This window comes from Lolium rigidum, chromosome 4, assembly GCF_022539505.1.
Source record: "Lolium rigidum isolate FL_2022 chromosome 4, APGP_CSIRO_Lrig_0.1, whole genome shotgun sequence".
NCBI classification, from domain to species: Eukaryota; Viridiplantae; Streptophyta; class Magnoliopsida; order Poales; family Poaceae; genus Lolium; species Lolium rigidum.
Window position 1 is genome coordinate 174224273 of NC_061511.1, and position 12540 is coordinate 174236812.

The following is a 12540-nucleotide window of genomic DNA, read 5'->3' on the forward strand; positions in this document are numbered from 1 at the left end:
ATGGATCACAACAAGGTTGGATTCATCAGCAACTAGGGCTTGTATGGTTTTTCTTAAGCATAAGCATCTTAAGCAATTAATTATCAATGGTTGCTATCAAGGTTGGTATATCTTACTAGTGATAGCTAGCTAGGGTTTATAGGTCCTATTAGGCAGGGTTGATGGTTACTTCTTATTTTCTTCAGAAGAATAACTTTTGAAGAACATATTACTTAAGTAATAAGAAGTATTTTAATTAAGGTTGAGGATGTCTAGGGTTTGCTATTGGATCCACTAAGTAAGAAATAGTTGATTCCTGAATAGGATGGTTCATAACTCTTTAGTATTTCTAGGGTTTAGTGGAGTATGGGAATGTAATGCAAACTATTGGACATAGTTGTTATTAGAGTTCATCACAATGGTGTGATGCTAAATAAGGATGATTAAGGATGTTGGTTTTGGTAATAGGAATTATGGTTTACATTTGGTTGATCCTATTTGATCATCTAGGTTTGATGGGTATGTATACATGGAATACTAAGTTATTAGGGATAGGGCTCCTACATTTTATGGGGACATGGCAAGTGTCTAGTTGTTATTATGGTTCTATGATTGAAAATAAAGTAATATGATCACATGTTATAACCTAGGTTTAGGTTTATAAGCAATTTAGGGTTCACATGAAATAATGGAGTTAGGGTTTTAGGGTTTCCCCATGAAGTGATAAGGTTGTAATTTCATTCAATCATGGAATTAGGGTTTCCTATTTGTAATGTAGTTCTTAAATTACTACTTGATTATAAAGTTGCATTTATTATTAACTTTGAAACAAAATAATTATGGTCTTAGCAATTTTATTATTTTTAGAAAATTAATAATTAGGATAAATACCATTTAGGGTTTAAATCCCTCTAATAAGGGTTTAATAATATAATGATAAAATAAAATTAGTTTTAGTGTTTTCTTTAATTGCTTACTGGTTTTATTTATTTTAGAATATTTTCCTAATTATTGAATATTTAATTGAATTTAGAATAATGAAAAGGCTTAATTAATAATGGTTAAACAATTAAATTTGTATTTACAATAAAAATTTCATATTATATTTTTGTTGGATAGATTTTATTTTTATGAACATTTTGTTATCTTATTTGTATTTTTCTGAGCTAAGTTGAATTTTATATATTCATGCAAAGTTTCAGATATTTTCTAGAATTTGAATTAAACTAAAAATACTAACTCCACCCGGACAGATCTTACCCATAGTCAATGACTGGTGGGTCTACTGCCAGGTCAGCTGCCACGAGGGCTTGACCAAGTCACGGCGGGGTCACTAGCCACGTCATCTCGTCGGTCAACCACTGCCGGTCGGGTCAGCGGAGAATGACGATGACGATTTGGGCTACGGGAGGACGGTCGGGTGGTTCCATTCGACGTGTATTGACGTGCTGAGTATGATGGAGTTCTCGCCGCCAAGAAATGGTCTCCAGAGGAACTCCGACGAACCTTACTGCGGCGACGCTCGCCGGCCAAATTGCTAGATTGAGCTACGGTTGATTAAATGATGTAATTTAAGAACCTAAAGACGCGCGAGATCAACCTGAAGTTGATGAACTGCTCGACGAAGCCCGGGATGGTCGGAGATGACGGCAAGGTCGAGTTTTCCAACGAACCCGAGCGGAAGGGAACTTCACAATTAGCCCTCCTCCTAGCTCTCCTGGACGCTCTGCTCCGCCAGATTGGTGTACTCGTCGAGGCGCACCTCCTCGGCCTCCTCTCGGTCGCTGGGATGGCTCAAATCATTGGCTTCTTCTTCGACGCTGGCGACAGTCTCCAGACGAAATCGAGCAGTAGAGAAGGATTCAGAGAGAATGGAGGGGCGTTTGGGTTAGCTAGGGTTCAGGTGACCGCCTCCGCTTATTTATAGGCTGGGGCGATGTCGGCAGCGATGGCACGTCGTCGGAGACGGCCGGGATACGGCGATGTCGGCGAGCATGGTCGGGCACGAATCGTGGCGCATGAGGGCGTTTTCGGACTCGTAGGGATAAGGTAGATGCGACAGGCTAGTCAACGACGTCCAAAACGGTCCACAACGGCGGCGCGGGATGTGGCTCGCCGCGGTGTCGGCCGGACAGAGGTGGACGACAACCTCGTCCCTCCTCCAAAATATCTGGAACGAAGGGGTACGGGCTCTCCTGGGTGATACTTGGGCTGGCTTTGGTGGCTTCTGCTGGGCTGTGACGGCCTGCTCAGATCTGGTAAGTCTATTTCCCCTTTCTCTTTTCTAGTTTCTATTTTCTGTTTTCTGTTTTCTGTTTCGTATTTTTTGTTTTCGAATTCCATTTTGAATCTGGTTTGGTTTTGCAGGTCTATGCTTAGTTTAATTCCATTAAAATATCTCAAGTATAATTGCTTTGGTGATCTATTTAATATAATTTTTTAAAGTATTTATTTATAATCATTAACACTATTGAGAATGAGAAGAAAATATTCCCTATGGATATGAATTGTACTTTTAAATTTTGAGGTGTTCAAATTATTCTTCAGAAGGTATATTTTTCTTACCAAGTGATGGAATGTGTTTCCTTTAGTATTTCATTGCAAGTAATAATCTATAAGGTAATATTTAGTACTTAGGATCTTATTTGAGGAGTGATCTTGTTCCATTATTTTATGTGCCACCTATGTGGAAGTGGAAGTTGATTTAGGTTTATTTCTGGGTCCTTGTTCTTGATTGCTTGAACCCATGACTTGGAAATTCGTAAGGTATATACTATTCTCCACATGAGTTATACATTTGCTTAATATGGACATTTGGGATTACAACATGATGATGGTTAATTGTGGGTCTCACAACTTGAGTTGATCTCCAGGAATAGTAGTGATATATCACTATTTGGTATTGGGTGTAAGGTTTAACACTAGGGTTTTCCTATGCTTACAAATTGAAGCATATGTGAAATGGGAATGTGGTGTAGGGTTGATTACACTATTTGGAGTTGAGTGTAGAAATTAATACTAGGGTTTATTGGTGATCCCCATGTGATACTCAATTTAAAGTTGATATATGGAGATAGGGTTCTATAGGTGGTTTGCTATCATGTGAAGCTAACTAGGTTTCTATTCGACACAATAATGTGATTGTATCTTTAGAATAGTTCTAGGGTTGACCTAGGTGCTTGGCTAGACAAGGTCTTAGTATAAAACAATTATTTCTCTACTCATGATGTGAAGAATGGTCTAGAGTGGTTTACTAGGGATTTCCCTATGATTTTATGTGAGGGTTGATATCTGTTTATCATATAGGGTTTTATCTAATACTGACATATTGGTGAAGCATGATCATGCACTAGTCATGATCAGCTCACTACTCACTCACCTCTCTCTTCTAACACAATCCTTCCATCACACTCATTCTAGGCTCTTAGTGGTTTTATGATCAACACCCACTTTGTGGTGATCATAGGTTGGCTTCCTAAAGTAGCATTAGTGGAATATGGTCCTCATCTCCAATATCAAGTATTGACTTGATCTACTAGGTATAGTACTTCTCTTGTAATTCCTTGGATGGACATGGCTATGGTTGCCTCAATAGTTTATATCCCAGGAGAATGCCTGAGATAATAACTTAGAGTTCTACTTAAGTAATGATAATGTAATCATGTGGATATATGGGTAGTTCTCTCTCTCAATTTCAAGTGTTGCCTCAACTAACTTGAGTGTAACACCATAGCTCAAGCTCTCTTATATTGGAATGGATCATTCTAGGGTTTATGGTGTACTCATAAGATCTCATTAGGTATGAAAAGGTTAAGTCTCCACCTGGATAACTTAGTTGGATTAATCCCTACTTTACTTTATCAATTCATGGACATAGTCTTGTTCAATTTTTTATTGGATTACCTCACCACTTCAAGATGAGATAAAGTATACCCTAATGCTTTAGCTCAAATGTTGTCCTTTATTTTTAAATAGGTAAAGCTAAGGTTGGCATTAATAGTTTCTCTCACTTGGGAATGAACTTGAATAACATCTCAAGGTTATGATCCAAAGATAATGATGGACTCAAGTGGGTTCTCTCTTTCTAGAAAATTTCTTGAATAATATCCTAGGGTTCTTCTTAAATATGATAATGTGAGCATATGGATGTATATCCAAGGTTTCTGCCCATGCCAAAAGTGGGGGCCGAGGGAGAATGGGATGTGAATCGCTGGAGTGGCCTAAAAATTAAGGCAGTAGGAAATCTTCAATACGAGTATCTTTGTACGTCTATGAGAATCCTCATATTCTTGGACGATGGTGTATGTACGGTACCGTCGGGTCGCCCCACACCCACACGTCGTGTACGTACGCTAGCATCTAACCGTATAGCGAAAAAACAGAGATAGATACATATACATAGGCATGGGTTTGCATGGGCACGTACCCCCAGATCGGCGAAACAATTGAAGCACGGTGTGCCCGCCCCATTGCTGCGATCAAATCAATGGCCTGGTTCTAGCAGAGCCGCTGGTATGTGGGGGCGCCTCCGCCCTTGAAAACCCATGATCCAGGGCGCTGCGTTTCACCGGACCCCTGCCGGCCGGCCGGCTAGTACTTTTCCACGGCTACAAGTAATAAAAGGGTCAGGGCCCCGCCGCCTAGATACCCAAAGCAAAGCAACGACGTGATCGCGTACTATCTCACCACATGGCGAGATTCCACTGTGTATATGTAAATCCCTGCTCATAACTTTTTACTCCTGGTAGTACCTGTCTGTACCCACCCGCCCAAGTTAGTTAATTAACGGGTGTCAAGGGGCATGCTTGGCCGATAAACAGCAGAGGACACGGCGGTGGGGGCCATTTGTCACTGGCCCAGAGGGCCGCAACCCGCCGCCGCTCCTACTCCGGGAGCCGTGCAGGCTAAGCTTTCCTCTCCAGCTTGTGCGCGTCGTTAACCTGAATCATTGTCATTAGCGGCGCGCACACCCAGCAACGACCACGTGATGGTACCACCACAAGACGCATGCATGCCTCCTGTTTCTGGCCAACCAGCCTACCCTAGCTACACACGGGAGTCAAACGAGGTAGTGCAACGTATTGTCAGATAGCCATCAATGGATGTATCTGACCCACGAGTAGTATTTCGTGAAAATGGACGAAATAATCCTTTCTAAAACATTACCACAAGTATCTCCACTCGCCCCTAAATAGTTTTGGAGGCATCGGAGCTAAAATTCAGCCAACCTGCCCCCAAACGGCCAAACTTGTGTTTGGGTTGGTAAAGCCCGTTCCTTCGTCCGGTGTTCCTAGACCGAACCCAACCCACAGGGGATAAGTGGGTGAGCCGACGTCTCATTTCAGACACAACCGTAATGGCGTATGCAGCTGTGCAGGTGAGCCGTCGGCTCCCACCCTCTTCTTCTCGCCCTTGTAGCCTATAGATAGTCATTCCCATCACTCACGCCTCACAAACCCTAGCCCTACGCCACAGAGTCGCGCAAACACAAACCCATTCATTTGAATGCCCACAGAGCCATGGACGCACAATACAAATGCGACGGCACGGTGGCCAATGGTTTCAGCCGTCGGACACTGCACGATTGGGAGGCGCATGTGGGGTACATGAGCATGGCCCCGCCGAACATTTGCTTCCCTAGCCGTGACTGGCGGTTGCGCGATTTTGAATTTACTTTGGAGGGGTCGGCGACTGAAAAACATAGCCCCCCCCCCCCCCCCATATAAATGTGCTCACCGACGCCTCCATACGGCCAGCAAAATAGCTTTGTTGGAGGCCGTACAAGGAGGCCGAGTGGAGATGCTCTAACATATACAAATATACTCCTAGTAGATCTGTCTTTTTTTCTTTTCTTCTTTGCAATGACATCTTTTGGTGATGCCCTTGAATGGGCAAACAAGCTAGGTAGATAACACGACGCCCATGTCCTGCTAGAGCGCTAAATATCTAGCGAACCTTACCTCACATGATACTATGATACCGCTTCACAAAATTTAATTTTGTTAGTATAAAAAAATTATGTGTTTTAGCAAGATAAGTGTTTACATTCCCTCGAAATTTTTAGAACCAAATTTGAAATACATAAAGAAAAAGAACAAAAAAAATATGAATTGCTATGTGAATACTGGTATTTTGCGTTTATGTTGTTTTCGATATTATTCATGTTGGATTTCTTTATTTTTTTATTTCTCCGCGAGTATTTCGAATGAATTTGGTTCTGCGAGTTCTAGGGACCGTAAATACACACCTTGTAAACTCCCACATGTTTGTTATGAATATTTTTGACCGCTCGCAAGTTTGCATTTTCAATAATACCACGATACCAAGTACGGTGCGGTTCTGTTTTACGCTAAGTCTTTTTTAAAACAGAGTTATTTTTGTCTAATATTCACAGGTATTTCTTCAAAATCATAGATTAAACACGGTTTAATTTCTCCTGTAAAATAAAATATTGCCAAAGCGAGAATGGATTATAATTCCTGAAGATTGGGGTGCACCTGCATCCCACTGACGGCCGATGGACATGTGCGCTGGAACGCTATGGAAAGAGGAATGGAAGGTGGTACTAGCTGATCCAGAAGAATTCACCACCACCTGTTTCTGTTGGTTTGACCGTCGGCAAGACCGCCCTGTCTCAAGTAAACCGAAAAAAGATTCCTGGTTAACTGGCAAAACAAAAACGAAAAGATTCGAGGTTACCGTGCGTTTGGGGCCATCTCCATTCTCCAATGCTCTTTCTTTCCTGTTGCAATACGAAAGGTAGTCGCATTCAAAGCCGGGGCCCACGCGTCTGACCGGGCCCACCCAGCCCTTCGCACCCTTGTCCTCTTCCCCTCTCCCCGCCCCCATAGATGGGCGTGCCCAGCCGCTTGTTTCTCTCTCTCTTTCTGTCTGCCTGCTCCTCTGCTGCAGCTGCCGTCTATTCCCTTCCCTTCCTCAACCTCTCTGCTCTGCTCTGCGCGCCTGCCTGCCTCCTTCCCCGGCCGGCGGATTCCGCGGGCGCCCGGCTGGTCGGGAAAAGCCCCGGCGGAGCAGCTGGCTAGCCCGAGGCTGGCGGCGGCGGCGGCGATGCGGATCCCGCGCCGGAAGGCCGCGGTCACGCTCGGCGCGCCCAGCCGGCGGGCGCAGATCGCCGCCGTCTTCGCGCTCGCCGCGCTGCTCGGCGTCTCCGTCCTCTACGACAGCGCCCACATCGCCGCCTCGCTGCGCCGCCACAGCGGCTACAACAGGCCCTCCGCCGCCACCACCGTAAGCAATTCAACCACTCCTTCCTCCCTAGTCACCACACCACTCTCCTCTCCCGTACGTCGTGCTCGCCGGCGACTCTCTCCGTCTTAATTAACCAGGGGAAAACCAATAAACCGTGCAGGAGTCGGCGGGCCCGCGCGCGCCACCGGCGCAGGGAGCGGAGTCGTCGGAGTCGGCCACGGATCGGAGCGACCCGCCCCCGCGGCACGGGCAGGCGGAGGGGGCGTCCAGCTCCAGCCCCGGGGAGCGCGCCGACGAGTCGGCGGTCCTGAAGGACGTGGCGTCGGCGGGCGGGGGCTCGCCGGGCTGCGACCTGTACAGCGGGAGGTGGGTGCGCGACGAGGCCAACGCGCCGCTCTACAAGGAGGCCGACTGCGAGTTCCTCACGGAGCAGGTCGTCTGCATGCGCAACGGCCGCCGCAGCGACGACTACCAGAAGTGGCGATGGCAGCCCGACGGCTGCGACCTGCCCAGGTACGGCGCCTTCCTTCATTCCTTAGCACAGTATAGTACAGTAGTATTTTGTTTGTTTTCCCCAGCGTCTTGTCAGATTTCTGTACGCACGCACAACACGTATTCGCGCATATGGCGATGGTGGGTTGGGTGGGTGTGTGGTGTGCTTTCGCTAACTGGAAAGTGGGATGTGCTCCTTCCTGCTGCTTCGTATTGCGCGGCTGCAAATGGCCAGATCACGCCTTGCATTTTTCCATTCCAATCCAATCCAAACCTACCGAAATACGCTCATGGTGGTTTTCTATTTAATAATTCTATTTGCAATGGCTGTTCACGCGATGCCACGATTATTCCCCACCAAACCACTATTCCGTCCCCGTTGTCAGTTAGCTCCTCAAAGCTTCATCAAGGCAAGTGGCTTTGCCGGATCATTGCAGGGGCGTTTGGTGCACCTGATTCATTACCTATGTTCCTTGCTTGGTAACTAAGATTGGTATAAGGGGGCTCTTTAATTGGTTAGGTGATGGAGTGTACAGTGGAAGAAGAAAACTGATTGCACTCATTGACCAACCAGGGTCTTTCTTTAAATAGATTAGGCGATTTTAATGGCTGGTGCAGAATTTCCGGTGCAGAAGCCCCCTTCGTTACACAAAGTTTGTTGGGTGAGGGCGATGTGGATATGATATGGGTGGTTTGGGACCTGGAAACAAATGGAAGCTGTTGTTTGACTTTGACATCACATCAGCTTCTGCATTTCACAAACTTCTAACAATTGCGTGCACATGGCTGGAGCAGTTTCGAGTTATGTACTACTTTCTGGTTTCTGAGTGTGTTACTCTATCATTGTTTGGAGCGTAGAAGGACCCTGCATTTTAGCCAAATTATAGGCACACAATTATAACTGTGGCTAGCTGAACCAAGTCTGACCTGTACAATCTTGTTGAATGACCGTTGGCTAAGAGAAACATCAAAGCGGATTCTTCTTTGGTATTTATAGAAATCGATTTTTTTCTTAGCACTTAATTCGCATGTTTCAACTTTGCTGCCAGGTTTGACGCTAAGTTGCTTCTTGAGAAGCTAAGGAACAAAAGAATGATGTTTGTGGGGGATTCACTGAATCGGAACCAGTGGGAATCCATGGTGTGCCTGGTCCAGGCTGAGGCTCCGTGGGATAAGAAGAAGCTTGTCAAGAATGGTTCTCTAAATGTGTTCCGCCTTCATGTAAGTAATATGCACAATACCTGCTTCTTGCTGACCTGCTTTTGTTTTTTCTTCCAGTAGAGAACACTGTAGTACTAATGATATGGCTAGAAGCAGCTTGGTCAAATAGTGATCGTAACCAGTGTAATTTTTGAAGTTGGCCCAGTGATCGAACCAGCCAAACCACTGGGTCACAACATAATTTCTTTTGTGGGATGCATATTAATATTTATTAGCTGGTTGCTCTTTCTTATTCCTAAAAGAACCGGAATGTTTGAACTTTTTGCCAGTTAATTTAATTTATTTCTCTTTACAAAGATGAGTTTTTCTTACATCTAACATTACAAGCATGCACATTAGTTCCAAAAACAAATTCATTGTGATCAAGGAAGTTGATCATAGGTAGTTCGAAACGGAAAAGGAGAAGCAGATCAGATGCAACTGGATTTAGTAGAAGTATGTTCTTGTGCATGTGGGAGGTACAGGATTTTACTTGACTTGGTATTCATTCCAAGTGAAGCAGCTTGTAGGTAGTGGCAGACTAGATGATGATGCGTACTTGCATAGTGCACTGATGTGTGTCGTTCTCTTCTTCTGATCATAGTAGCCAGTGCTGTAGCACGACTACTTCATGCCACTATCTTCTGGGAGCTCTAGCACAACGAGAAGGGTTCACGAGAGCAGAGAAAAATAATCGATAGGTCCCCTCGAGGCACTTGAACTAGGCCACTGTCTAGCTCATTAAAAACTGTCCCCTTTTTGAGAAGTTCCATTATGATTTGCATAGTATTTTAAAGAGGATGCGCTGGAACTTAATATGGTATGTCCTATTAGGACACCATGTTAAGTCTTGACTTCATAAATGGACAAATTTTCTTCTGTGCTATTTATTTTGCCCAATCATGGTGTGATGACTACTGACTTTCAAATCTTTGTGATGTTTCTTGACGTGGAGAATTACTTCGAATATTTCAGGAGTATAATGCAACAATTGAGTTCTATTGGGCTCCTTTCCTAGTCGAGTCAAACTCAGATGATCCAGACATTCATAGCATCCCCAACCGCATGATCATGCCAACATCGATCGCCAAGCATGCAGCAAACTGGGTGGGGGTGGACTACTTGATATTCAACACTTACATCTGGTGGATGAACACTCCAAAGATGAAAATTGTGTAAGTAGCTGTTATAATGTAGTCATCACACCTTGTGAGTAATGTGCAACATTATGTTAGTCTTACTCGTGCTAATTTGACTACAGCCATGACTTCACAAGGAAGCCGGTCCAGTATGATGAATTGGATCGTGTGGTTGCATACCGACAGATCATGAAGACATGGTCGGAATGGGTAGAAGAGCATGTAGATCCCAAAAGACAGATGGTCTTATTCATGAGCGTGTCACCCGTACATATGCAGTAAGCTCTCTTTGCCCCCACTCATGTATTACTCGTATCTTCTTATATCAAGTTCTCTGGTGATCAACGGTGTTATTAGGTTGGAAGTGCTGATGTTGGTGATATTGCCCATTGGTGTGATACTGTTTTAGCTTCTAGACATTGTGCCATTTGTTATGGCATGAATTCTTAGCATATTAGGATCCTGGGCTGATGCACACTGGTTGACTTGTTACAGGAGTGAAGGCTGGGGCAAGCCTAACAACATAAAATGCTTCTCCGAGACACAGCCAGCGATAAATTACAACAAAACGTTGGAGCTCGGCACTGACTGGGATCTGTTCACAGCATCTAATGAAGTGACTAATGCGATGAAGAAGGTGCCTGTGCACTTCATCAACATAACTGCATTATCAGAGATCCGCAAGGACGCTCACACATCTGTGCACACCCTGCGACAGGGTAAGCTCCTGACAAAGGAGCAGCAGGCTAACCCACGAAAGTTTGCAGACTGCATCCACTGGTGCCTCCCTGGCGTGCCAGACACATGGAATGAGTTCATTTATGGCCACATTGTGTCGAGCCGGCAGACTGAGGATCAGTCTCAAAGATAACAGTGTATAATCTGCTTGAAATCTGGTAGCTTGTGTTAGTGAGGTAAGATGGTTATTGAGGCCATATAATATATTTTTCTAGGTCTAGAAATCTACGCTGTTGCCTGTGTTGGTTCTGGAAGGTACATCAGAGGATAGCAAATTGTAGTTATAAAGCAACCAAGATGGCCTGCCAGTGATTATACCATCTGAATGTGGAGCTTCGGTGCTTCTCGTTTGGAAAGGAGTCATATTTCAGCTGATACATGTACATAATTTGTTATCCAACTCTTCTCATGAGAATATTTAACCTTTTGGCTGTAAGAGCTGAGGACATTTTTTCTTCAACTTGTGTGGTAGTGTTTTTCTGAATCGTCCAGCCATTCCATCAAGGCTGTTGCATTCTTTTGAACATAAGGCTCGAGGAGCCCAACTTTAAGTTAATAAATTCCATGACCGACACCAGTACATCGACAGAACGCTTACAGGAACTGTGGTTACCAACTAACGGTTACAGACCAGACCAGAAAGCTAGCTTATCTGCCTCCTCTCCCGACCCCTCCCCAACCCTAACCGCCGCCGCCGCTGCCGGTAGCACCACCGGGGCAAAGACCCTCGGGGCGTGGCGGCGGCGGGGGCCTTTCCTCGCTGACATGGGGGACGGCGGACGGGCTCTCCCCTCCTCGACGCACGCGGCGGCGGCCAGCGCGGATGGTGATGGGCGGCGACGGCTCTTGCGCTGCGGTCTTCCCCCTCCCCTCTCGTAGGCTTTCACCCGCGGCACACCGGCAGGGGCTGGTGGTGGGCGGCGGCCAGGCCCTCGGTCTGTGCCATGCCCAACCCCCCCCCCCCCCCCCCGCCTCTCGTCGGTGCGTGGAGGCAATCTCGGGCTTCTTCCGCGTCACGAGGGCGCCCGGGGCATCAACCTTGGGTTCGACGGAGGAGGTGGCTCTCTTCTACGCCAGAGAGGGTCGGCCTGCGGTTGGTGGTGGTGGATCTTTTGATCTATCACCGCGATCCGGCGGCGAGATGGAGGAGCATGGAAGCCGGCGATGGCGTCGCCGGTGGAGGGTTGGATTGGCCAGCCCGGGATGGTCGCCGACGTGGGGGTCCGACCTGTATAAAGGCGGCGGTCCTAGGGCCTCTCTTGCGTGAAGAGGAGGACCTACCGGAGGCCTGGACTCGTGATCTGGCCGGGGGTTGAGTTCCGGAAGGCTCCGCCGGCGAATGTAACGGTGCTTTGCCCGGAGTTTGCTCGGATCGGAGGTATTCGGTCGTGCGCACCCATGCTTTTATTCCAACCGATTGGTTCTGGAGGGAGCGGCGCGAAGCTCTTTTCCGTGTTGACATCAAGTGACTATGGATCCATGATGAAAGTCGGAAGAAGAGAATTTCATGAAGGACGAGAGGAGGACTAGCTAAGGGAGGTTCAAGTCTTCGCGACTGTTGAGAGACTTGCTTGGTGTTCCGGGCTTCACAGCAGCGGTATGAAAGTGGGGGCGATAACACAGGTGAAGTGCGAGTCCTACCTTTCAGGGTGAAAACCCAAGGTCTGGCCTTAACTGGTTGTGCCTGGCAATGGTCTTGGTGGAGGCATTGTTTTGAGAGCGGGGACTATCTTCAGGGTGAAAACCTAAGATCTTTGATCGGGCGACGACGGTGTTTGAGCAC

At 46.3% G+C, this 12540-nt stretch overlaps 1 pseudogene; it reads left to right on the forward strand.

The window, feature by feature from the left end:
* Positions 1–6972: 6972 nt before the first annotated feature.
* LOC124706366 lies at positions 6973–11217 on the forward strand (annotated as a pseudogene).
* The last annotated feature ends 1323 nt before the right edge of the window (positions 11218–12540 follow it).